The sequence below is a fragment of the Puma concolor genome, chromosome A2 (genome assembly GCF_028749965.1).
Source record: "Puma concolor isolate L17-30 chromosome A2, mPumCon1.1.hap2, whole genome shotgun sequence".
NCBI lineage: Eukaryota > Metazoa > Chordata > Mammalia > Carnivora > Felidae > Puma > Puma concolor.
Window position 1 is genome coordinate 139,074,589 of NC_141668.1, and position 27,240 is coordinate 139,101,828.

At 40.4% G+C, this 27,240-nt stretch overlaps 1 long non-coding RNA gene across 2 annotated transcripts in view; it reads left to right on the plus strand.

Annotated features, from left to right (window-relative positions):
* LOC147583558 (uncharacterized) overlaps positions 1-27,240 on the plus strand; it is a 284,453-nt gene that overhangs the window by 45,602 nt on the left and 211,611 nt on the right. For both annotated transcript variants that reach the window (XR_015248314.1, XR_015248315.1), the window contains exons 2-3: positions 8,987-9,569; positions 10,424-10,592. This is a non-coding gene — a long non-coding RNA (uncharacterized LOC147583558). The remainder of the gene's footprint in view (positions 1-8,986; positions 9,570-10,423; positions 10,593-27,240) is intronic.

A 27,240-nucleotide genomic window follows, 5' to 3' on the forward strand; every position in this document is an offset into this window, starting at 1 on the left:
GTGCGGTAGGAGCCGTGAGAGCACTAAACTGGTTTCATGGGAGGGAGGTCTGCAGTGGGCTCACGGTTCTTCTGTTACCCGTGTTGCCCAGTAGGTCAGCAGTTTCACGTGGAGAGCAATTCCAAGCCAAATGCAGGCAGTACAAGACTAATTATCAGAGGGTCCTGCTTCCAAGAACAGAATGCTGGCCAGCCGTGCACCCAGCATCTTCACCATTAGAGCTTTGTGTGGGGGATGAGCCTCCAAAAACATAAAAACTCTCCCGAGAAGGTATTATTATCTACAAATCTCTTAGCATTGCAGTGCTCAAAGTATATTCAGAAGACTGTTAACATGTGTTACCCTGAATAGTTTTATCAGTTAAAAACCAGTATTTGGAAATACTAAGCAAAATAAGTTAAACGTATTCCTTTACCATAGGACTTCTCAGAGCCATTAAGATGCATCATAAGTCTCAAATGGAGGCATCAAATATAAACATTTCCCACATTTATGTAATTACAAAGCCTTTCATCATGTAACATCTCATGAGAATACAGTCTATGCTACATGCTTTGTGTGACTGGTTCTGAGTGAGTTTGTGAAATGAGTGACTAGACTTTAAGTGAATAGTGTATCTCAGGGAAAAATGCATCAACATGCGAACCTTCACAGATCTGCCTCCCTCACCTGCTGAAGAAAAACCTGACTTTGCCGGCTTGCCTCCGGGGCTCCTCCTGCTCCACCAGATAGATTTCTGTCTTCATCATCATCATCTTGGCCTTTATTATATACATCACTGCAAATGGTGAGGTCTGGAGATGCTAGCTAATTACTCTAGAAAGGTCAAAAAGCAAATGGTATGAGGAAAATGATAGAGATATTAAGGGGGAAATGAAAAGTGGGACAGGTTTGGAGAGGAATTGTTGGTGTTAGAACAGCGCAGGTTCACTGACCTTTAGAGCCACCTTCATTCATCTCAGAATTGGAGAAAGAGGGAATGCTCAGAGAATATTTTTCCGGGAGTTACAAGAATAATACTTAAGCTGGCATTTTTCCATATCAAAAGGTAGTAAACATTTAAATTGATTTTTATTTACTTGTGGTTGCTAGGCTGAATTTCTTTAAGTATGAAAATGAGATGAAGTAGAGCTTTAAGATGGTCTCCAAAAGGCCGGTCTTTATAAGGGTTATAGCGGGGAATATTTAGTGGGAAACAAAGGTCATCAGTTAAGGCACAGGAGGGTCAGAGTGTGTGAGTATCCTGGAAATAAAGGCTTAATGAGATAAGCCAGTGAATAGATGCTATTTGTGTCTTCCCACCCACCTTCTGCGAACACCAAACACACCTCTTTTCGTAGGAACTGTTCTGGTTGTGAGGAGCTGCTAATCACAAGACCTAGCCCTGTGGCTGCTGGCGTGGGCACACAAGTAGGCCAGGCCAATCATAGCTACCTGTTTCCAAGGCTACGGGAATGAGTGCATGACCCAGTTCAGGCCAATCAGAGTCCTTTCCTGCAATTTTATATAGAGCCATGAGGGAAGAGAGATGCTCTGGTGTGGCTAAGCAGGGGTGATGGAAAGCTGGAGTTTTCTGCACTCATGCTTCTTTACCATTCCATCGCTGAGGCTGGCCGCTAGCCAGCAGCCAATCAATAGAAAAGGAGGACATCAAGGAGAATCTGAGCTGGGAGGTGGAGAGGGATGGTAAAATATAATCACATTGTCTAAGTTACTGGGCTCCTTGAGGCCAGCTTAACCCTGGACTTCCCCATTACTAGAGCCAAACACTCCCGTGTAGCTTAATGAATTTAAGTTTAGTTTCTGTCACGTGTAATCAAAGGAGTCCCATGGATTTACCCAGCATTGTTCTGAGTGTCTTGAGGACAGAAAGGTAGAAATGGTTGCAATGAAGGGCCATGAAGAGGGAGATAAAGGGTGTTACTATAAGCTTTCTTCATGAGCTCTGCTTAGAGCAGAACCTGATGGGGAACCTGAAGTCATACCAGGGGTGGAGAGGCGATGGTAAAGTGAGTAGGAACTGAGGAATTAATATCTTTTTCTTGCCCTGAGTTGGCTGCCCTCTTGCAGTGATAAGGTGAGATGAACTGGGTCCCTTGCATGGTGATTTCATTTTGAATTACCTAAATTTATGCTCTAAAGGTTGATTTTTTTTTTCTGTCTTGTCTGTTTCATCCCTGTGGTTGCTATGGTATATTTGGGTAAAAATAATAGACTGGCCCACGGTTTTTATCAGTTGCTTGTTTTAACCACTTCATTATGGTTAGAAGAGGCTGTAGGTACAAAGAAAATATGATGCTCCTTAATGATTCATCTGGCATGGCATTTGTGCTGTCGACGTGAGTGTGATGAAATAGTGGAATCTACCCACATGCGCTGAGCACAGTTACTCCCATCACCAAGGCAGGGCAGTGTGCTTTACTGCATTGTATCCACAGATTCTTCTCATGTACACTCCCCATGTATACCTTTTGGAAATTCAGTTCATGCTGCACAAATTAATGTCTCACTTTGTGTCTTTGTGAAAGGCGGTAACTAAACAGATGATATGCTTTGAAGTAGGAAGCATTTGAGATCTTGAAAGAAAAGACAGAGACCATATTGATTTTTTTGCCGTGAACCTGAAACATAAATGAGAGCGCCGCATCAGGTTTTTTTGTTATTTTATTTCTCCATCCTTCTGTTAAAAAGAAAGTCCTGATGTAGTTGCCTCTGGTCCTTACTTGTCACCTACCGTCTCTTCAATTCCCTCTACACCTATAGGGTTGATGTAGTAGAAACTCAAGTTGAATTAGAAATCCCTTTCTAAAAGCAATTGAACCAGGAAATTAACTTACTCTTCGGTCTGTGTGCATGGGTGTGAGGTGTGGGCATGGCTTTGTGGAAGGAGGTTGGGCATGGCTTGTGGTCCTGGTCAGTAAACTCCTCACAAACTTGGCGGCAGGGCTAGGGAAATATTCACCATAATCCAGGCACTTTTCTGTCAAAAAAAAAAAAAAAAAAAAAAAAAGTCTCCGGGCTCTAGAGAGTCCTGTGGGGATTTGATAAAAGTTTTAATTTAAAAAATAGCTTATACTACTAGGCATTGGATAAAGACACTTGGGGTGTGTAGCCAAGTGAATGGAAGGAACGTGGGGAAAGTGATGATGAGGATGATGATGGTGATGGTGATAACGATGATGATGATATGACTAATACTTATTAAACACATGTAAGGCACTTTTTGAATCATTCTACGTGTGTTCTCATTTACTTGCTACAGTGACTTTCTGAGGTTGCCCACCTCTCAGATGAGGAAACTGAGGTACTGAGACAGAGCTCACACAGCTAGTGTAATGGAAGGGGATTTGGACCCAGATTTGTGGGACTTCAGGTACTGACTGGGATTCAACTAGTGAATGATAATTTGGTATGCTTATCCAGGGAATGGGTGTCTTGCCAGGCTATTTCTGGAGATGCCCAAGCCTATGTTGGGGGTTATTGTGAGGGAGATTATAAAGAGGCTTTCATGTATTAGGCAAAGAGATTAAGAAGAAGACTCAGAGGGGAAAGGCACCTGGTAGGGGAATGACCTAAGAATTTGGACAAATCAGCTGGGGTTACATATTATAAGGATTTGGTGTCTTAAGCCTGAAAGCTTTAGGAAGCATTTGGAAGGCTTCAAGCTGAGAGAGACTTGCATTTTTGTAAGATGACACCGTTTCACTGTGAAAAATGGACCTGAGTGGCCGCAGGAAATTTTAGGAGGTCATTCCATTGATAACGTTGACATGGGGAAGGTGATCACGGCTCAGACTAGGCGACTTGTTTAAAATAAATTCACCAATTTGGGCCGTGTCATCCCCAGATGTTTAGTCTGCCACACTCCCATCCATCCCTCCTGCCTTGTGATCTTTTCTGTTGCGCATCACTTTCAGCTGGTCTGAAAACTTGGGGGAATTTTCTGAACAAGCCACTCCTCAAATGTGGGTAGGCAGGGAGAATTAGCACAAATAAGTGACTTAATCTTGGCCCTGGATGGAGGTGTCTGGATGAAAGGCCAGTTACATCTTTAACTGAGATGGAAGGAAGTGGGTCTGAAGGATTGGGTTTGTCCTCAGCACCAGGCGGAAAGATTGAAGTTACTCTCTGTTCCCAAGTCAGGCATCTCTGGGGACTAGAAAAAGCTGTGAACTGAGTTGGGACGCATTGTTTTTAAACTCTGGGACCTTGGCCATGTCACTGAATGGCCTTAAGCCTGCCACTTTATCTAGATAGTGGGAATAATAATGCCTGCCCTCTGTTTCTCACAGATTCCTGGCAATATCCAATCCAATGGCGTACATGGAAATGCTTGAAAAGTCACAAACCATTCTATACACATTAACTGTCACGTCTAGTCAGTGAAGTGAAAGGCCATTTTTGGATGCAAAGAACAACCTTATGAGGCAAGCGTGCTCATTTCAAAATTTCAATTTTCTTAAGTATCTGAGTATTTTAAGGGTCATTTCTAGGATCCGTTTGTACTTTCTATTGTAAGTAGCTGCATAAAAGCTGGCATTTCTGTTTCGGAGAAGCAGTACTGCAGAGCGCTAAGAGCATGGACTTTGGAGTGAGATATAAGTTCAACTCTATGCTCTGCTTTTTGACACCTGTGTGAGCTTGGCAAAATTATTTAGCTCCTCTGAATCTTCGTTTACTCCTCTGCAAAATGGGTGTATTAGCAGAACAGGCCTCATAAGCCTGTTTTGAGAACTAAACGAAACGTTACATGTAAAGTTGTTAACACAGTGGTTAGTCTATGTGAAGAACTCATTAGGTAGTAGCTGTCACTATGTCTATGTTTTAAAATTTTTTTTAAATTTTTTTTTTAATTTTTTTTAATGTTTTTTATTTATTTTTGAGACAGAGAGAGACAGAGCATGAACGGGGGAGGGGCAGAGCGAGAGGGACACACAGAATCGGAAGCAGGCTCCAGGTTCTGAGCCATCAGCCCAGAGCCCGACGCAGGGCTCGAACTCACAGACCGCGAGATTGTGACCTGAGCCGAAGTCGGACGCTTAACCGACTGAGCCACCCAGGCGCCTCTATGTTTTAAAATTTTTACCTTTTAGCTGCATTTCTCATTTAATTATCTGGTATCAATGGGGGGAGGACTGGAGTTCTGACTGTTATGCATGGTACTTATGCATGGTACTTACGCATGGTACTCATTTATCCACTTAGGTAGATTCTGCATGGACATAGGAAGGGTCTCTTCCCCATCATTCCCCCCCATATTCTTAGGAAATGCTCTAAGGGAAGGAATCAGATGGGAGAGGGGTAGAGACAGCTTGTTGTTGGAAGGCATAATGATGAGATCAAATGACATTAGGCCACTCCGCATTCGTGACGTTCCCAGGCCCCCTGAGCACCCACGACACTGCAGAGAAGTTCCCACCGGTCTTGCATCATCAGTGGTGTTCCCGCTTGCAGCCTCATGGGAACGCACGTGGGGGCCGTGTCCAGGGGTGATGCTGACGCACAGCTGTGCGCTGGTCCAAACAGTTCCGGGGAGGCACTGGGTGCCGGGCAAAGCCGGCACTTGTGATGTCACAGAGGAATCTCAAGGCTTGGAAGGCTGACAGAACGCCTTTGCCAGCCCTGGGCTGCAAATCAGAAGGGAATTCGGCCTCCAGAAAGTTCACTTTCACTCCAGCCTGGAGCCAGTCAGAATCAGTGCAGGGATCTTAACAGATTATAGATTGATTCTGCTGAAATGGAGAAAAATGCAAAAGGCACATCTTCTTATTCCGAGTAGCACCCGCTGATCCTCTCTAAGCAGATGGACTGATAATTACTCCCATCAATAAGGAGGAAACGCTCAGTTCAGCCTTGCCGACCTGCGGATTCCCTCCTCCTTTGCCAAAGCTGAGAATGTGTATGGAACAAAAACTGTAGGGGGAGCTATTTTGTTTTGAATGACGAGTGTAATCTGCCTTTTCAAGTAGGCAAGATATTGAGAACAATTTCACTTTTTGGGGCATTATGAAAGTGCTCTAGAAGGAGGCACAGGTCATTATATAGGAAACTGTGTAATATGCATCAGTGTGGATCTGAATGAGGTATGAGGCCCATGCTCTCCCAGTTATATCACATGATATTTGGGCATCTTGGGGTAAAGTTGGGGGCACAGTCTTGAAAGCAAGACAGCCCTGGGTCCAGATCACAGCTCAGCTACTTAGCATCTCAGCAGCCTTGGACAAGTTGCTTCATAACCCTGTAAAAGGGTAAAAAGGAAAGAGGAACGTCTGCACAACCTCCCCCACTAAGTTCTTACTCGGATTTAATTTGACACTGCATTTAAAATTCAGCCGGTAGTCTGCACTCAACAAATGGTTTTTCTATCCTCCTTATTTCTCTGGAGTGTCAGATACCGCACTCTTTCATCCTCATCTATGAATGTTGCGCTTCTAATTGGTTTCTTGCCTTTTATAAAGAAGATGCGATTGGGCTCACAAAATAGGGCACATACTCAAGATTAGTCCTGCTGTTAAGTGTCCTCTGTTCATTACTTTGATGGGATGGTTTGAGGATGAAGTCTTTGCTGAAGAGTATTTGATGCTGTAGGAGAATGTGTTTGTGCCTGAGCACAGGTCAGAAGAGAAACTAATGATGGAATGGTATTTGCTTCTGTGGAGAGGCCTGGGCAGTGACTTGAAAATGATTTTTGAACAAAAGCGTATTTCCTGGTATACCAAGGATATATGGCTGTGACAGCCCGGGGACTGCTCGGCTCCTTACTCAGACATAATGCTGCTCAGGGTAAGTCTCCTCCAGAACCCAGAAGACTATAAGGTAACAGCAAGCCAATTTCTCTGCCTCCAACAAAATAAAGATTGCTTTGGAATCCATCTTATAAATCACAAATGGGGCTTACTACTAGGCCAAGGAAACAATTAGTAGTTATCCAGTAAATGGAATCAATAGAGGAAAAAACAACCGACCCACAAAAACACAGCAACATATTACAAGGGAAAATGTTCTGCATATTGTCTTCTGTCGTGCTGGGCTAGGACATCTTAATGAAGAGCTATATTCTCTCAGGATGGTACCCCAGAGAGCTTATCAGAAGTGTTAGTAAGAAGTCGTGGTCTTGGGGCGCCTGGGTGGCGCAGTCGGTTGAGCGTCCGACTTCAGCCAGGTCACGATCTCGCGGTCCGTGAGTTTGAGCCCCGCGTCAGGCTCTGGGCTGATGGCTCAGAGCCTGGAGCCTGTTTCCGATTCTGTGTCTCCCTCTCTCTCTGCCCCTCGCCCGTTCATGCTCTGTCTCTCTCTGTCCCAAAAATAAATAAACGTTGGAAAAAAAAATTTAAAAAAAAAAAAAAAAAAAAAAAAAAAAAAAAAGAAGTCGTGGTCTTAATTTTTTTTTTCTCCAGCCTCGCATATACAAGAGAATTCCATATTTGACAGCATCCTGGTACTTCCTTTATTTAACAAAGGCATCTTAATGTTTCCATGACGGTAACATGTGAGTTACCTCACGTCCAGTCTTAAAATAGTTGTTACACTTAAGGAGTATTATTAGAATAAAGCTGGAAGGAAACATGGAGACAATTACTCTAATTCCCTCATTTTATAGGAGAGAATCCAGGGGCCCTAGTGCCTTCTCAAGGCTGCACAATGACTGGGGTCAGGGCTGGCTTGAGAATTCAGATTTGTATTTCCATACCGATGCTCCTTTTTTTTTTTGACCTGTAATAATTCTTCTTGGTCTAGAAGAAGATTAGAGTATTAACAGTAGTTTAGATGTAAGAGAATACCACCAAACAGGCCCACTGTATAAATCATTGCAGAATATCATAGAGGAGGGACCACAAAGACCACAACGGTTACATTTTACAGTCAAAGAAAATGTGGCACAGAGAAGTTGAATGACTTTCTAGGGACAACCTGGCTAATAATTGATGGAGTCAAGATTTGAACTCGTTGGATCTGGCATATCTGGTACTAGTTAGAACATCGGCTGGAGTTGGCCTGGGGTTTTACTGGACTCATCTCTGTTTTAGAGTATTCTGAGAGATGTCCTGACCCTGCTTCCGCGGGCTATGAGGAAGCTTGCACTTTGGAAACACATGAGAGAGGTTGGAAGTGTGGGTTATTTATAGCCTGAGAGGAGAAAGTTGTTCAACTTCATTTCCATCCCTAACCACATGGGAGAATAGGTTGGAGTAATAGGAAGACCCTCAGTGGTTGTGAAGTGTGTGTGTATACATTGTGGTGGGGACTGTATTATGCCTGAGAGTCCTTTGGTTTTCTCTTTTCCCTTCAGCTTTCTGAGATGCTCTGCCTTATAGCCCAAAAGAGGTGGCTTTCATGGCTCCTCTGACTGAACTCGGGGTAGATACAGATGGCCCTTCTGAGAGCGTCCCACCAGGGTTTTTGCAATTAGGCATAGTGATTGAATTAGTTAACTTTGGAGAGATGTGTTGGAGTCACCTAGACTTGTGATCCGAAGCCTCCGTCTCTGGGATGCCACAGTGTGACACGGGTTTGTAACCAGGAAGCAACTGTGTGGAGAGAGAGAGAGGGGTAGGTGAGGGAATGAATGCATTGCATATGCTTTCTCTTCCTCTATCTACAGGTACTTGAGCCCTGATTTTTCAGCATCACCGTGAGTATTGTGACCATAACGCCAGCACAAGGGAAATGAAAATGGGTCTTAATAATATCATTTGGGTCTGGAATCTAGTTGTGCCCCAAAGCCAGCGTCTATCCTGGGCATTTCTGAAAAAGAGGCATCTCTCTATTTCTCTCTTTCTTTTTTGATTTAAGTCAGTTCGAGTTGAGGTTTTAGTCCCATGCAAGAGAAGGAGTTGTAACTGACACAGGAGCTTTGCACTGCCAGTAAATTGCTTTGTTTTGCAGAATGCAAAGCCAAGCTTCAAGAAGAGAGAAAAGAAGTGCTGGATGGCTCCTTTTTGATTCTAGTTTCTTATTTATTTCTTGTTTTGTTGTTTTTGTAAAGAACATATAAGAAACTCTCCAACTGAATGCCACATGGTGCCTAGATCCTGATCCTTCTGCAGCAAAAACGTTTTTCTGTTCTCTGGATCGTTCCTGGATACTGTAGTTCTAGAAATGAAGACATGGAGAGGGCTGGCTGGAGTCAAATTAAAAAAAAAAAAAAAAGCAACCTGAAGGGGGTAGAAATGATCAAAGCAAAGAAAAAAGAGTGAAATATCCTAATCTGAAGATGATTTCGTTTTCCAAAAGCTCCTAGCAAATTGAGAAGGCAGCCGAAGGAAAGGCCTGTTTGGGAAGGTATGCATCAAATAAAAGCAACAGCCATGAAAACAGAAGGTCTGTCTTCTAAAATGGATTCCTGGCAGTGAAACTCACTGGCTATAGCCAGCCCAGACTGAACTCCTTTCTTCATCCTTGAATGAATCACTGTGGTCCCAGGGATGTGATGCTGTGCTTGGTCAGACTTGAGTCACCTGTCCACTTCTGCATCTATGGAGATGATGGACATCACCCTGCTGAGATTGTGGAAAGAGCAGTACGGGGAACATCAGGATGCAAAAGAGGAATGAATGGAAGTCAGGCAGGTAACAAACAGAAACCAACAGATGAGAGTTCTCTTGAAAGCGGGCACTGTGTAGAATCCAAGCTCCTTTAATGACATATTTCTGAATGAAACATTTGTGTCTAAGATAAGCATTTCTGTGGGATTTATAGGAAACATAGCTGTCTCTCTGTGCTGGATATTTTACACAGGAATTGTTCTGAAATGCTTAAAATGTTAAAAGCCTGCAGAATACTTTTGTTTTACAAATATAACAATACTGAGAAAGTAAGGATTGGATATTATGAAATTGCGAAGACTTCAGTTTCAGTTACTTGTTTCTTTAAAGTTTATTTATTTATTTTGAGGTGGGGGAGGGGTGGAGAGAGAAGGAGAGGGAAAATTCCAAGCAGGCTCCACACTGTCAGTGCAGAGCCCAACGCAGGGCTTAATCTCACGAGACGTGAAACCATGACCTGAGCCAAAATCAAGAGTCAGATGCTCAACCAACTGAGCCACCCAGGCACCCCTCAGTTACTTGTTACATGGCCTTACGATAGACTCAGGATTTTCTTCAGAGTACGTTAATATAAATAATTTCAGAGCCATAAAGACTGTAATTTTTGTGAAATTATCAGCCCTAGGCTCTTTGAATATACCACATTCAGAACTCTCTCAGTGATGCAGCTATAGAGAAGGAAAACACTAGCTGGGGTGATGAATTGGCTCACTGGAATGGTTCTTAGAATTACATCACCACCTTGCAATAAGGTTCCATAAAAAAAAAAATACAAAGATTTGGGTTTAGTAATTTTCTCACCGCACTTTTCTTATTCCTTTCCCCAAATTTTAATACATCAATAACTTATTAATTTGAAAGTCTTCCCTCTAACATAGGAAATGTGTCTCTTTCTGAGAAGATGGATGCTCCCCCCAAAAATAAAGCATGTGGAAGGTAAATCGGTGTTTTTGGATGGATGCCTTGTTGGAAGAAGACAAGAGGGTGGTCATGCCATTCTTACCTGACTTTCCCTTCTTCCGCTTGATAGTCCGCCTTCAGAAGCAGGTAAACATGCCATCCATCATATTATCTGTTTCCTTTGTAGTAAATTTGACTGGTTTTAATCATGATATTTTGTTGACTTGATGTAACGTGCAGTATTTGAGTTGAAAGGGGGGCATGAACAGCTAAAATGACATCTCATTTTTTTTCAGGGACCTTTGTTCTTAAACACAGGAAGTTGTAAAATCTCCAGTAGCAAATTTCATTAGGTTTAGGCAATACTATAAGTGATGGCATTCTATTGAGTCAATGCCTTGAATGCGAATCAGGAGATTAACTATTGTGGCAAACTGTCAATCTTGACTCCTAAATTATTGTGAGTAGCGAATTTTTTGTTCTGGCTTTGAAGTTGAATTATTCTTTTCACTCAGTATGTCAGTCAGAAAAGAGATTTGTCTTCTCAGCTGAGCTCTGCCTGGTTTTCTTTAGGTAATTAATATTTCCCCTTTCTCCCACACTATGCCATTACTTTGTTATGATTCTCATTCATCAAGACCCAAATATTTCTTTAAAATTCTGAGGGGCTTGACAGGTTAAACTGTATCCCATTATTGATGATATTAAACAACACCTTCTGAAAAGTTGTCTTTAGGCTTTCTGTCAGATTTTCAGTAAAATGTCATCATATTTGTATCTTTATTTCTTTAAGAGAGAGGGAGAGAGAGAGGTCATTCAGAATCACTTGCTAAAGCTCTCTACAACGTGTTTTTAGACAAAAAAATATGGTTTGGGAAAGAAGAAAACTATCAATTTTTTGGAAGCATTGTAAAATATCCATTATTAACAGGCGTGTGAGCCTAAGTGCGCACAAATGTATGTCCAGGAATGTTCATTTCTGCCATGTTTGTATCCCCTAAAAAACAAAAATAGAAATAACCTAAATTTCCAAAAGGATGAAAAGTTAAATAAACCATGACACAATGTAATGTTATGTGTTATTTAAAAAGGATGAAGCACATTTACCTAGACTCGCTTGAAATGGAGCTCATGAAATATCACTAGGAATAAAAAAGCAATTGCATAATAGTCAGTATAGTAGAATCATTTTTTTGGTAAAATATATGTCTTTATCTTATATATGTTAATGTATATGAACTGTTCATTGTAGTTAGATCTGAGTAATGAGAATTGTCAGTAATGAGTTGGGGAGGGCTTTTGTTGTACCGTAACATAACCTGTGTGTTTTTTTTTAATGATAAGCATGCATAAAGGTTTTCAAATGCATATGGACAAAATAAAATAAGTCATTAAGCTCTCTCATCTTATAAGTGAGAGAACTGAACATGGCGAAATTCAATGACTTTCTTACTCTAGTCCAGCTCATTCGAGCCAGAGATGGAATTTGGATTCAGCTCTTTGGGCTTCAACATCTGTATGATTACTCCTGCATATTACTCCTCTTTCTTACATTAATCATAAACATTGTTTTAATAACCAATATCCGCATCTTTGAAATCAAACAGAAATAAACCCCTTGTCCCCACCACAAAGACCTTGGAATTTAAATCTTAGAAGCTTAAATCTTACTTTTCTTCACCATATCGACAAATCCACTTTCCTCTAGGAATTAGAATTCAATTTATGCTGCATTTATGCTGCTTTGAGTCACAGTTTAGTCACACAACGCTAGGAAAGTCTCTACGGCTCAGCTCTTCTGACAAAGGTGCTCACTGTAGTGATACCTGTGAATCCATTTCACAAAGACTCGCTATCCAGGTGGACTCTCCATTGGGCTGTTTCTTCTGCTCATTTCTTGGTCTCATCCTTTCTTTTCTTCCTGTGTGGCTGTCTGCAGGAAGTGGCTCCACATAGATGCTCCAGCGTCCAAATTCACCCTGCTGAGTAATTTATTCACTGTTTTCTTTCAGTCGTCTTTATGTTGCAGACATTTGGACTTACTAAACTGTTGATTCTCTTTCCTTCTGGGGGATCTGAACTCTCTGAGTGCTGAGGAAGGAAACCTTGCAAGGGCGAGTGGAAGACGAGCAACAGAACAGGGAGTTTCTGAGCAAAATTTCAATGTTAGCCAGTCATCGGTGTCCTCTTCCTTACCAACCATCAATGCAATTCTTGTCATCATCAGTGCCACCTGTTATTGGGCATTGACGAGAGCCTGGAGTAGGCACTTGACACAGACTTATGCCTCAGTACGGTCCTTTGGGCTGGATACTGTTAGTGTTCCATTGATACGTAAGGGGTGGAAGCAAATAAGGTAAGGCTTAGGTGATTTGTTCAAAGTCATATTGGCTAAGGACTACCTTGCCTGTTTTGGAGGAGAATCTTCTTCTCTCAGGTTTCAGTCTTTGAGTTGGAAAAAAAAAAAAGGCCAAGAAACCATAATAAGACTCATCACAGAAGTGGAATTCTCTAACACTGTCTTTCTCCCAATGTATTCAGCTTATTAGTGTATAGGGGAGCTCTAACTTTCTGAAAACGTCTATTGATTTTCTTGTGTGTGTGTGGGGATTTACAGAGACAATTCGTAGGCCTCAGATGCCGTTGTAACATTCACTGCTTTGCTGTGGATAGGAAGGATGTTTGTGAAAGAAGGCCAAGTAATGTCATCATTTGGCCTCATTTGTGAAATGAATGGCTGTGTTCCTGGCACTGAGAAGGATGCCCTAAAGCCATTTGAAAGATGAAAAGGGCTTATCTTGAAACAAGGTTTTCTGGAAGATCACAAACCAACCGTCTAAAATGTTAGTTCAGATAAAATGAGAGCAAAGAACTATTGGAATCTTCAAGTTGAAATTTCTAATTAGGATTTTAACAACTTGTACAGAAATTATCCTCGCTGCAGCCTTTGCAATTGATTCTTCTTATAGGAAGGGGAGAACGTTTTCTTATCCCTTTGCTTATGGACTTCAAAGATATACAGTGATTAGAGTGTTTTCATTTTGCCCAGCTTTGGTATCGGGGCGTTCCTGTTGGGTTCTCTAGTCAAAATTCTTGTCTGCAGCTTGGAGCTGATTTTAATATAAATAGCAGGTTTGTCGTATCTCAGGTGCTTATTAAAATGTCATTCAGCAATTAGCTGAATCAAGAAAGGAACATAGTACACCTTTATTCTGCCTCGAAGCTTATAGATATCTACGTTGGGAATCTCACTTTGCTTCCATCATACTGAAGCAGCTGTTGGTTTGGGTGACTGGGCTATACATTTATAAGGAGCCATTGCTGCTCTTTGGAGATATCTGAAGGGGAATAACTTCTGCTACCTTCTCTCTACTATCATCACCAATTTCGGAAGTGATAACAATCGATTCCCTAAAGCCATCAGCCTCTATGTAGTGTGTTATGAAATATAAAAATTACATTGAAATATTCTACACGTGTTTAGATTTCACATAATCTTGAAAGTTGGATATCAAGTGCTATCCTAAAAGAAAGAAAAGAAGAAAGAAAGAAAGAAAGAAAGAAAGAAAGAAAGAAAGAAAGAAAGAAAGAAAGAAAAAGAGAAACAAAAGAAGGAAGGAAGGAAGGAAGGAGGGAAGGAAGGAAGGAAGGAAGGAAGGAAGGAAGGAAGGAAGGAAGGAAGGAAGAAAAAGATGCTTTACCTCTCTAAAATCCAGACTGCAATAATGTATACCTCACTATTAGCAGTGGGATCCCCCACCCCCGCCCTGCCCCTGCTCCTGCTCCAACGGATTTGGGGGCAATCTCTGAGATGTTGCTATCATACTAAAGGGTTAAGTTTTTTAGGACAAGTCTGAAAGAGTTTAATTTTCTCAGCACGTTGCCTCATCTCTGGTAGCTGCCACAACATGCCTCATTTTGGTAGCACAGCAGTTGACACATTCTTTGGGCATGGAAAAAGTAACAAAAATCAGGAATCTCCCCTCCTCACTCTCACCAGTGAGAGCTATGAAGAAATATAATTAAGGATTTGCATGCTTAGTATAATGAAAATATTTTTTTCCAGTTCTGTTTGGTTCTGAATTAATAATAAGCAAAAGGAAAAGAAGCTCAGTACACAGGGTGTGCTGTGCACCTAACAAAATTTAATAATTGGTTAATTGGCACATCAATTTTTCTGTTATTTTTTTAGAATTGACAACTAATCCACTTGCCTACTTCTTATTAAATACATTTCCATACCCTCCCCCCCGCCAAGGAAATGTCTCAAGTCTTCTTTTTTTGTTCATTCTTTTCAAAATTCTGGATTAGGAATCTCAAAAAAAAAAAAAAAAAAAAAAGACATTGGGCCAGCTTCTGGAATAGTGGAAGAAGGACCTCCAAAAATTCACTGTTCCATAAAAGAAATGAGAACACTGGCAAAAGTGTCAAGATCAACTTTAGGGGATCTCTGGAAATGAAAACTGGCAAAAATCTAGGAAGGGTTTATTCAAAAACAATGGGTGAATCTTAGCAAGAACAGCAAGATTTATGACACTTTTAAACTTGCCATAATTCTACCCTCTTCCTGAGCTCGGTAGCCTTGAAAACCAGCAGCCTTGCCAGCCACTGGAGGGGAAAAATAGCTTTGGAGCTCCCCTAAAGCTTACTCCCCAGAGAATTTCCACTATCTGGCCTGTCTGTAAGTTTGCTGAAAACAAGTTCCAGGACTTGTTTGTTTGTTGAAGTCATCATGATGTATATTATTAATAAGAAGTTCTGAACGAATATTTTGTGGTTCAATGATGCTATTGAAGACCCAAGATACTCATTTTCCCGTCACCCTAAGTGAATTGATTCATCTTCCTTGTGTTGGTAACCTCATGGTCACAGGGTGGCTGCCACAGCTCTAGGCACTGTGTCCCTAGCATCCCATGCAGGAAGGAGAGTAGTATGTGGGAGATCAGTCTCCTTTAATTAGTGGAGAAGGTTTGAGAAGCTCAAATGTTCTCTTATGTCTCATTTCCCAGAATTGGGTCACATAGCCGCTCCTAGTTGCAAGGGAAGCTGGAAAAGAGAATATTTGGGGCGCCTGGGTGGCGCAGTCGGTTAAGCGTCCGACTTCAGCCAGGTCACGATCTCGCGGTCCGTGAGTTCGAGCCCCGCGTCGGGCTCTGGGCTGATGGCTCAGAGCCTGGAGCCTGTTTCCAGATTCTGTGTCTCCCTCTCTCTCTGCCCCTCCCCCGTTCATGCTCTGTCTCTCTCTGTCCCCAAAAAAATAAACGTTGGAAAAAAAAAAAAATTTTAAAAAAGAGAATATTTGACAAAGGAGATGAGAATTATGATTTATTCAGAGAAATTATGACTTATCTGTGGAAGTTCGGCACATTAAAGCCTGAACAAAAAAGGGTTTTCTTCTTTCTTTCTCTCTCTCTCCTTTCTTTTCTTTTCCTTCTTTCTTTCTTTCTTTCTTTCTTTCTTTCTTTCTTTCTTTCTTTCTTTCTTTCTTTCTCTTTCTTTTCTTTTCTCTTTTCTTTCTTTCTCTCTCTCTCTCTCTCTTCCTTCCTTCCTTCTTTCTTCCCTTCCTTCCTTCTGCCTTCCTGCCTTCCTGACTTCCTTTCTTTTTAATTTTTTTTTAAAATCTGGGAAGATTTGGGGGCAGAAGGAAAGTAATAGTGTTAGTTACAGGCAAGGATTGTCCCTGATTCATCTTTTTAAATTGAAGTATAGTTAACATATAATATCCTGTTAGTTTCAGGTGTATGTCATAGTTATGTGATATTTTTCTACATTATGAAATGATCCCCCACAATAAGTCTAGTTACCGTCTCTTACTATGCAAAGTTATTACGGTATTATTGACTATGTTCTTTCTGCTGTACCGTTTATCTCTGGGAGTTTGTCCTCCCCTCCCTCGGAAAACGTCTTCCCTGTGGTAACCAGTGGTTTGTTTCCTGCATCTATGAGTCCGTTTCTGTTTTGTTATATTTGTTCATCAGTTGTTTTTTTTCCAGACTCCACACATAAGTGAAATCATGCAGTATTTGTCTTTTTCTGAATTCGCTTTGTATGATACCCTCCAGCTCCATCCATGTTGTTGCACATGGCAAGATTTCATTCTTTTTTTATCATTGAGTGACATTCCATTGCATACATTCACCACATCTTCTTTATCCATTCACCTATCAGTAGACACTTGGGTTGTTTCCTTATCTTGGCTGTTGTAAATAATGCTATAATGAACGTAGGGGTACACATATCCTTTTGAATTGATGTTTTTGTTTTCTTTGGATAAAAAACCACAAATGGAATCGCTGGATCTTATGAGAGTTCTGTGTGTGTGTGTGTGTGTGTGTGTGTGTGTGTGTGTGTGTGTGTGGAACCTCCATTACTATTTTCCATAGTGGTTACACCAATTTACATTGCCACCAATAGTATATGAAGATGCCCTTTTCTCCACATTCCCATTAATGCTTGTTATTTCCTGTCTTTTTGATAATAGTTATTCTGACAGATGTGAGGTGACACCTTGTTGTGGTTTTGATTTGCATTTCTCCAATGGTTAGTGACGTTGAGCACCTTTTCGTGTGCTTTATGGCCATGTGTATATCTTCTTTGGAAAAATGTCTCTTCAGATCTTCTGCCCATTCTTTAGTCTGGCTGGTCTTTTTGATGTTAGGTTGCATAAGTTCTTTATATATTTTGGATTTTAACTTCTTACTGGTTATATTATTTGCAAGCATCTTCTGCCATTCAGTAGGTTGCCTTTTCATTTTGTGGATGGGTTTATTCACTGTGCAGAAGCTTTTCAGTTTGATGTAATTTCATTTGTTTATTTTAACTTTTGTTGCCCGTGCCTGAGGAGAATGGTCCAAAAAATATTGCTAAGATCACTGTCAAAGAGCTTCCTGCTTATGTTTCCTCTAGGAGTATAATGGTTTTAGGTCTTACATTGAAGTCTTTAATCCCTTTTGAATTTATTTTCAAATATGGTGTAAGATAGTGGTACATTTTCATTCTTTTGCATGTAGTTGTCCAGTTTTTCCAATACCAATTATTGAAGAGACCATCTTTTCCTTGTGGTATATTCTTGCCTTTGTTGTAGATTAATTGACCACATAAGCGTGAGTTTATCTCTGGGCCCTCTATTCTGTCCTGTTGATCTTTGTGTCTGTTTTTGTGCCAGAGTCATACTGTTTTGATTATTTAGCTTTTTAGTATAATTTGAGATCAGGGAACACAATACCTCCAGCTTTGTTCTTCCTTCTCAGGATTACCTTGGCTATTCGGGGTCCTTTGTGGTTCCATACAAGTTTTAAGATTGTTTGTTCTAGTTCTGTGAAAAAAGCCTTTGGTGTTTTGATGGGGAGAGCATTAAATCTATAGATTGTTTTGAGTAGTCTGGACATTTAACAATGTTAATTCTTCTAGTTAATGAGCATGGTATCATTTTTTCATTTATTTGTGTTGGTTTTAATTTCTTTCTTTGATGTCTTACAGTTTTCAGAGTATAGGTCTTTCACCATCTTGCTCAAATTTATTCCAGTGAATTTTATTTTATTTTTTTTGATGCAATTGTCAATAAGATTGTCTTCTTAATTTCTCTTTCTGGTAGCTTGTTATTAGTATATAGAAACACAAATTGTTTCTGTGTGTTAATTTTGTATCCTGCAACTTTCTCTAATTCATGTATTCTAATAGTTTTTTTGGTGGAGTTTGTAGATTTTCTGCATATAGTAAAAATCTTGGTGTATGTATATATATAAATATACATACATACACAATGTATATATAGATACGTACACAATAGAATATTATTCTGAATACCACTATATGCTACAACATGACGCTAAGTAAAAAAGTCCATCCAAAAGGCCACATGTTGCAGTGTTCCATTTATATGAATTGTCCATCAGCAGACTTATAGAGATATAAATTGATTATATTTATAGATTATTTAGATTTATAGAATCTTTAGCTATTATAGATTATTGCAGGGATGGGGTGGAGGAGGAGGTGGGGAGTGACTTTTAGTGTTTAATGTATGGGGATTCTTTTGGGAATGATGAAGACGTCTTGGAATTCGATAGTGGTGAGGTTGCACAACTTTGTGAATATATTTAAAAGACTGAGTTATACATTTTAAAAGGATGAATTTTATGGTATGTGAGTTATATCTCAATAAAGCTGTTATTTAAAAAAAAGTCACTCCCCAGCTGTTTTCAATTAATGCTCTCAGGGCTAATGTGTATGAATGACTCAGCAGAACCCCGTTGTTTCTAACTTATATTTTTAAGAGAGCCAAACTATTTTGCAATACAGCAAACATATATTAAACAAAATGTAATCATCACATTTCACTGTTATAAACTGGATAAACAAAACAGATTTCTTTACAGGCACCATATGGAGATGGGATTCACCCATAAATACATCCAAGTTGCTTTGGTCATTTTATAGTGAGCTTGGGTTGGCAGAGAAAAAAAGAAAGGGAGGTTAAGGCAGAACAACTCAAGCCTGATGATTTTGCTCTTGATCAGCAACACTAAAAAGGCTTTCGTTGGATTCTTAACTGACCAGCCTGGCTCCCTTTTACTGATTACTTTCAACAGATAAGAGTTTCTTGGCTAGGTACTGGTAATTATTTTAGATGTTGAGATTTTACTGTGATTAAATTAATTAAAATCTGTCTTCCTGGCATCCTAAGAAAAGACTATACCTCTCAGAGTTTAAGCAGTTTTTTTTTTACCTTGACTTGGAGAACGATTAAAAAGAGGTTGGTGTCTCCTTGAAAAAGAAAAACTCAGACTCCTCTACCCAGTACCATAATAAAAAATGATAATCAATAAAACACTTGAGCTTTCAGCAATGAAGATGACTTTAGACCATTCCTCTGTATTTTTTGTTGGTTTGACCCATTTCTTTCCAGGTAAATACCTTTGTCTACTTAATACTCACATCTTATTCTAACATTCCAATGTTAACATTTTTTTTCCCAGTCCCTGGGATGTACAAGAATATATTACAAATAGATAATATCCTGCTGGCATGCTTTTAAATGCTGTTAGAAATAACCAAGTACATCATTTAAAAAAGAGCGCACATAACTTTTAACAGTGTGAGTTTTGAAACTTGAGTTTTTAGGTGTTCACGTGCCTAAGTATTTACATTTTGCTCTGTGTTTGCTAACTTAAGTCTTACGTGCTCGTATGATCTTGATATAACCAAGGATGTAAACCTGAGGAAATGTAATTGTGAAATTGGATTGCAATTTGCATATTCCATGGAAGCAAACTAAGAATATTGTTTAGGCATGTGTTGACAGGTTATTTCAGGGCGTGGTTGAAACATACATCAAGTATAACTCTTCCTCCTAGTGAACCTCTTGTGCTGTTTGACAGTTACTTTACTTTGGACGTATTTGTATTAATTTTGTCACAAGAGGGCAAAGAGGAAGACTTTGAACTGTCATTTGCAAACTGAATTCTTTATATCATTTTTTATATTCTAAGGAATCTGGGGGCAGAACTTGTTGAGACCTGATTTATATTGTGGAATTCCCATGTGGATATGAATATGGTAATATTGAAGGATAATTGAAATTTTGATGCTTTTTCCTAGTGAGTGGTTTTGCTGAAGAATGCGTGTTAATTACAAATTAGAAGAAACAATGTCTTTAGAATGTTGAACCTGTATTAGTGACCAAAGTAGTCTAGCATTGTCATAAACAACTGAAAGATCTCAAAATGTTCCTAAATGAGGTAGGGTGGTATTGTCCCAGATCTGCTCAGCAACATGAATCCCAAAAGGAAGAATTAGATTAGTAGGAAATTGGGGTTGGCCTAATTTTGGAACAATTACATCCAGAATGGGAGTGCTTTTTCAGAACTTGGTCAGAATCAAAGTAATCTTCGAAAATTTTGGAGATTGAACTCAGGAATTTTAGGATAACAGATCCCCATGCATACATGTATGAATCCATAATAGCATTTCTATGTCCCATTCATGCAGGCATCATTAATGGATTAGGATAAACTTTACTCTTAAACCCTAAGATAAAGTATGATAGCGAGCCTCCAAGATGTCCCCCAATAGTCCTAGTCCCGTGTATCCATGCCCTTCTGTAGTTCCTTCCCATATTGCATAAGGCTGGCCTGTTTTACCAGTAGAATACTGCAGAAGTGAAGTATAGGAAAAGTGTGACTTCTGAGGTCAAGTCGTAAAAGACATTGTAACAACTGCGTTGCTCTCTCTTGCATCCCTTCCTCTGGGGGCAGCCAGCTGCCATGTCATGAGGACCCTCAAGCAACCCTATGAAGAATTCTAATGATGAGGCCCCCCACTAACACTCAACACCAACTTGGTAGTCATCTGAGTGAACCATCTTAGAACTGGATCCTCCAGCTCCAGTGGTGTCTTCAGTTACTGAGACCTCATGAGAAGCCCTGAGCCAGAACCACACAGCTAAGCTTCTCCTCATTTCCTGACCTCTAGAAATTACAAGCGATAGTAAATTTTTTATTCTTGGGGCACCTGGGTATCTCAGTCGGTTGAGCAGCTGACTTTTGATTTCAGCTCAGGTCATGATCTCATGGTTTGTGTGATGTAGCTCCCATGTCAGGTTCTACACTGACAGGGCTGAGCATTGTTGTTTAGCCTGCTGCATTCGGGGGTAGTTTGTTACAAAGCAATAGATAACTAATGCACAGGGTGTGAAAGGTGATTCTAGCAAGCTTACATGAGGCAGTGGGGAAAATGAATGAGGGAAGACAGGTAAGGTTTGTAAATGTGGGCAACTGGACTCAATCCCATTGGGGAAACTTTGAGGATTGTTTAGTTTGTATTGAGAGTTGTGTCACAAAGGGGTGGGGAAGCTTGTGTATCTTCACACCAACTGCCCTTCCTCATTGACTGAAGATTGCCTAGGGGGCCATTAAATCCTCAGTACTTCCTGGCTGCCTTGCCCTTGGCCTTTGAAAGAATCAGAAAATCCTCAGAGAAACAGGAAGCTGTAGGTGGTTGAAATGGAAGGCTGTCAGCCTGTAAAAGAACTGTTCCATCGAGGCTATAGGTGAACCCAAGATGGGAGTGGATTGAGTGGATGATGGGGTGGATTATAGAGTGAGGCTTCAATACTGTCTGCCATACAGCTTCGGTCTTTTTCATTGCCACACTTGGAGCAGCCATGCCCAAACAATTCAAGAGGAGATTCCCACTGGTCTTCCATAGTCCTCTAGTCTAGAATATACTCCCCACTCTTTGTTCTGCCTTTTCCCTCAACACCGCTTTCCACCAAGTGAGGTCGTACATAACGCTCAAAGATCAAAGGTTAGCTTCCCAGGGAACCTTCCCTAATAATTCCTTGTTTGGCTAAGTTGCTGGTTGTTGCTTTAAATAGTCACATGGATGGTAATCACTTCTTTATGTGTTTATCTCTCTGACTTGCCTGCTGGTGAACTTTTGCTCATCCTTAATACTCCCTGTGTCTGGCATATATTAGACCCTCAAAAAATAGGAGCTAAAAGAGCAGAACTAGAGGCCTCGAGGTAAAGGTGCAAACCTCACTGTTCCACAATAGTCCCCTCAGAGCTTATGCTCCCTCAGAGGTACTCACAGACGTGTTTTACAACGGGTAAAAGAATCGTATTTACATACTTCTGGATTACTTGGATTACTCTCTATAGAAGGAGTAATCCAAGTGAGAATAAAGATTTTGCCAAACTGGGTTTAGGAAGATAGAATTTTAATCTTTAAGCCATCCAGTACTTGAATTTGCTTACCGTATGTACTTTTTAAATTGTATTCTACTGGCTTGGTAGAGAAACTTTTTACTTAAAAAAAAATGGACTCTATGTTACCATGTTAAGTGTGGCATGAGGTTTGGTTCCCATTATTAAAGTTTGAAGGATATTGTTTATATGGGGAGAAGGGGGAGGGAAGTGACCAGCGCTATTTGAAAGCTGGCATTGTTTCTAAAGGTCCTTGAGGAATGTTACCATCCCCAAACATTAACAGATGTCATTCTCCTGTCCTGGATTGACCCAAGGCCCTTACCCATGGTTCGCTTGTGCAGCGGTTTAGCTCGTGTGGATTTCGTCATCTTTCCCTCCAGGGCAGGACGAGCAAGTAGAAGAGAAGTGAGTTTCATTTTACCTCATTTTGCTTTGTTTTCCTCTCATCGCAGCCACTCTGCGGCTTATGTTTAGAGCATCCAATAGTTGCTGGACCTGGAGGATCCCTTCTTGTTGGATGCCAAGAGTTAAATGGATTCAGTGCATTTTCCAGGGGGCATTATGAAAGGTGCTAACAGATGTCGATTTCAGCTTTGTCATTAAAGTGCTTCTCAAAAGCCACCTGATGTCTCTGGGTTAGAGCTTTTCTTTCAGCCTTTTCTCATTACATTTTAGCTCTGTTTTGTGAATAAACCTTTGAAGAAATCTGAGAGCTATTTTGGAAACCCAAGGAGTAGAACACTTGAAACGTCTAAGCTCTGAAATATGCGTTTGACCTTATTCCTCATGCCAATGGTCCAGAGAAGGCAAAGGCAGATGCTGAGTACTTACTGTGCTCTGAAAGATGATATTTCTTTAAAAAATTAGCCATAAGTTTCATTATAATTGCATATATGCATGCAATTACCCTCTGTGGTCTTTGTAAAAAAAAAAAAAATTCTTAAGATTTGGTGTTAAAAATTCATGTCATGTTTGGAAGCTTTGAGTGGTTTTATTTATCCTAAAGGCAGATATAGTAAATCTAGTAATATGCATTCAAATACTCTTTCTTTCTATAGTTACCTGTCATAGAGACAAGGAATAAATACCAGTATAGCTTTACAATGTGCATTTTCAGACATGGCTTGGGACCTATCTGACTTCAAGTAAACCATAGAAATCTCTTAATTCAGCTGATTTCATTTCACTTTGGTTCTAGTTGACGCCACGTAGTTTTTGATGGGGGGGCTAATTCAATTAGGATTGTGTGCAGTATTTGACTTTCAGCTAGTAGGAAATGATCTGGTACAGACATAAAATGTCAAGGATAGACCTTGTATTTGCTGACCAAGCATCCCCGCCCTTTTTCTTAGAGAAAAGCAGCCCAAGTGTCCATGTAGGAACCACCAACCTGTCATTTTCAGTCTTTCTCCCACTCCCCTAGATGGGGATGATTTTACTTTGAGGCTCCTGTAGTGGGCACAAGACTCAGACTGGGCCAATCCAAAAGCCAAGTTTTACCAGATTATAATGATTGTTTCAGGGATGTATGGGCACCTGTCCTAAATCAAGCCTTCCTGAGAACTTTTGCTGGAATTAGCAGGGAAGAGTTGCACATATCTTCAGGATCTTGGATGCCAAGAATCTTAAACTCAGACTTGTCAGTGACCATGGTGGTAGAGAGAATCTTCCCTTGATATGAAGCGCTTCAGAGAAAAGCTGAGGCAAGAGATGGTGAGAAAAAGAGTCCTGTGAGATCTAACCATGCCAGGAACAACTGACCTTAGCCTTCCCTCATAAATGAGCCAGTAAGGTCCCCTTTGTTGTTGTTATTGTTGTTATTTAAGCCCAACAGTTGGAGCCCAAACTAAACTACAGAACTGCGTGGGTGATCTTTCGGAGGGTGGACTGTGACCTCCTGAAGGCTTGACTGGGTCCTGGGAAGTGGGGTAAGGAGGGCTATAAAGAAATGTGCTGGTCTGGCTGTCACTCCAGTTCTTTGCCTGGAGCACCCTCATTTCTGGCAATTACTTTTTTTACTCATTTTTGGGTAGAGGGAGCCAGAATGAATGCAGAACACGTGCTGGGAGTCAAACCCCTGCTTTATACTAAGCCAACAACCTCATGCCAGTCCTTTCCAGGACTAAAAGCTTGAGCTTCCCATCTGTGGGCTGCATTTTCTTCAATGTTGGATCAAGGTGGATACGTTTCAAGTGGTTTTGAGGAGCCCTTGCCTCGAGGTCTTGGGGTGGAATTCACTACAGGAAATAAAGGACATTAAGTCATCACAGTTGGGGTTTCCCTCCTGCATTTCCCATCCTGTTCAAACTGCAATGGTGTGTTCATAATTGCATTTGAAGAAGGAAAGAAAAGGCTTTTTCTTAACAGTGTTTGAAAACACCTTACATCTCTAAGCTTCCTTCTTTCTTGTTTCTCTGATATCTTCAAGATGTTAATCCCTGAGAACTTCATGTTGAAGTGTCTAGAGCCTGGTCTGCAACTCAGCTGAGCTAAATCTCTAGATTGATGCGTTGAGCCAAAGATGCTGTGTTTACCCTCTCCAATTTCTACATCGTTGGTTTGAGTTCTTGGTGGTGTTAATGATGTTCAGGTCACTGACTTCCTCTCTGAAAAGGGCCTACTTAACGTATGGCTTAATGTATTTCTTTCTTTTTAAAGGAAACTGTTAAATTTTTTGAAAATTACGTGAGTAGTACCTGTTCATTATAGAGATTTTAGAAAAATCAAAATATGGAGGGGGAAGTTATCTTCCATAGTCCCACTACCTTAAAATAAGCCACTTTTCTGCTGAAATCTCTCTGATAGCTTTCCATTGCATTTGGAATTAAATCCCCTCTCCTGAGCCTGGCACACCACCCCCCTGCCAGTCCCCAAGCATACCTGTTGGCCCCCTTGCATTCTATGACTTCCTTGACTTCTTTTAGTTCTTTGGAAGGGTTCATTTGCTTTCACTTCCAGACCTTTGTGCCTGTTGTTACCCTCCTTCTTCACTTTGCTAGTTGCTGCCTGCCCTTACGGTCTCAGCTTAGAGGACCTCTGGGAAAGCTGCTTTTCCCAAAGGGGACTTTATTAGGCACCCACTTCCAGAATATTCTCTATTGTCCTGAGCAGTATCCCAATTTAATTTTGCCACTTGTTTATTTACTTTTATTTCCCCATAGCTCCATGATAACAGAAACTAACCAAGTATTTTTCAGCATTATACCCCCAGTGCTTAGTTCTCATCTGGTATAAAGTCATTACTCAGTATAGATTGGCTGAATGAATCAACGTTGTTCAACAATTTGTTTTAAATTGAGACTTCATTTTTTAAAAAAGGTTTTAGGTTCCAAGTAAAGTTGAAGGGAAGGTACAAAATATTTCATATACCCCTTCTCCCTCATATGTACAGCCTACCTGATTATCAGCATGTCCCCCAGAATGGTACATTTGTTATAAGTGATGAATCTACAAGGATGAATTATAATCACCCAAAGCCCATAGTTTACATTACAGTTTATTCTTTAAAAAAATTTTTTTTTGTTTATTTATTTTTATTTCATTTATTTTGAGAGAAAGAGGGAGGTGCGTGTGTGTGCATGTGAGCACAGGCGCGGGCATGCGAGTAGGGAAGGGGCAGAGAGAGAGTGAGAAAGAGAGAATCCCAAGCAGGCTCTGCACTATTGGTGCGGAGCCTGATGTGGGGCTAGAACTCAGGAACCCTGAGATCATGACCTGGGCAGAAACCAAGAGAGGGCTGCTTAACGGACTGAGTCACCCAGGTGCCCCATGTTACAATTTATTCTTGGTATTTGGACAAATGTATAATGATATGTATCCATCATTATGGTATCCTAACAGGGTATTTCTGCCACCCTAAAAATCCTCTGTGCTCTGCCTGTTCATCTCTCCTTCCCCTTCCCAGCAACCACTGATCTTTTTACTGTCTCGATAGATTTACTTTTTCCAGAATGTCCTATAACTGGAATCATACAGTATACAGCCTTTCAGGTTGGCTTATTTCACTTAATAATATGTACTTAAGTTTCCTCCTTGTCTTTTCATGGCTTCCTAGCTCATTTTCTTTTAGTGTGGAATAATAGTCTCTTGTCTGCGTGTACGACAGTTTACCCATGCATGAACTGAAGGACATCTTGCTTGCTTCCAGGTGTTGGCAATTGTGACTAACGCTGCTATAAACATCCAGGTGCAGGTTTTTGTGCAGACATACATTTTTAACTCTTTCGGCTAAATACCGATGTATGTGATTGCTGGATTGTATGCTAAGAGTATGTTTAGTTTTTTAAGAATCTACCCAACTGTCTTCCAAAGTGTCTGTACTATTTTTCTTTTCCACCAGCAGTAATGAGATTTCTTTTTTAATTTTTTTTTTTAACGTTTATTTACTTTTGAGACAGAGAGACAGAGCATGAATGGGGGAGGGTCAGAGAGAGAGAGGGAGACACAGAATCTGAAACAGGCTCCAGGCTCTGAGTTGTCAGCACAGAGCCCGACGTGGGGCTCGAACTCACGAGCCGTGAGATCATGACCTGAGCCGAAGTCGGACGCTTAACTGACTGAGCCACCCAGGCTCCCCAGTAATGAGACTTCTTATTGTTCTGTATCCTCACCAACATTTAGTGTTATCAGTGTTCTGGATTTGGGCCATTCTAATAAGTGTTTAGTGGTATTTTGTTGTTTTTAATTTTGTATTTGTGTGATGGCATGATTTGGAGCATGTTTTCACATGCTTATTTAACATCTACATGTTTCTTTGGTAAGGTGTTTGTTAAAGTCTTTGGCCCGGTATTTAATTGTGGGCTTTTTTATTATTAAGTTTTAACAGTTCTTTGTGTATTTTGGATAGCAGTTCTTTATCAGATATGTCTTTTGCAAATACTTTCTTCCTGTCTGTGGCTTGTCCTTTGACATTTTCTTTTGCAGAGCAGAATTTTTTTTACTTTTAATTCTTTCATGGATTGTGCCTTTGGTGTCATATCTAAAAAAGTTATAACTATACCCACGGTCAGCTGAATTTTTCCTGTGCTGTCTTGTAGGAGGTTTATAGTTTGCATTTTTACATTTAAATTTGTGATCCATTTTTG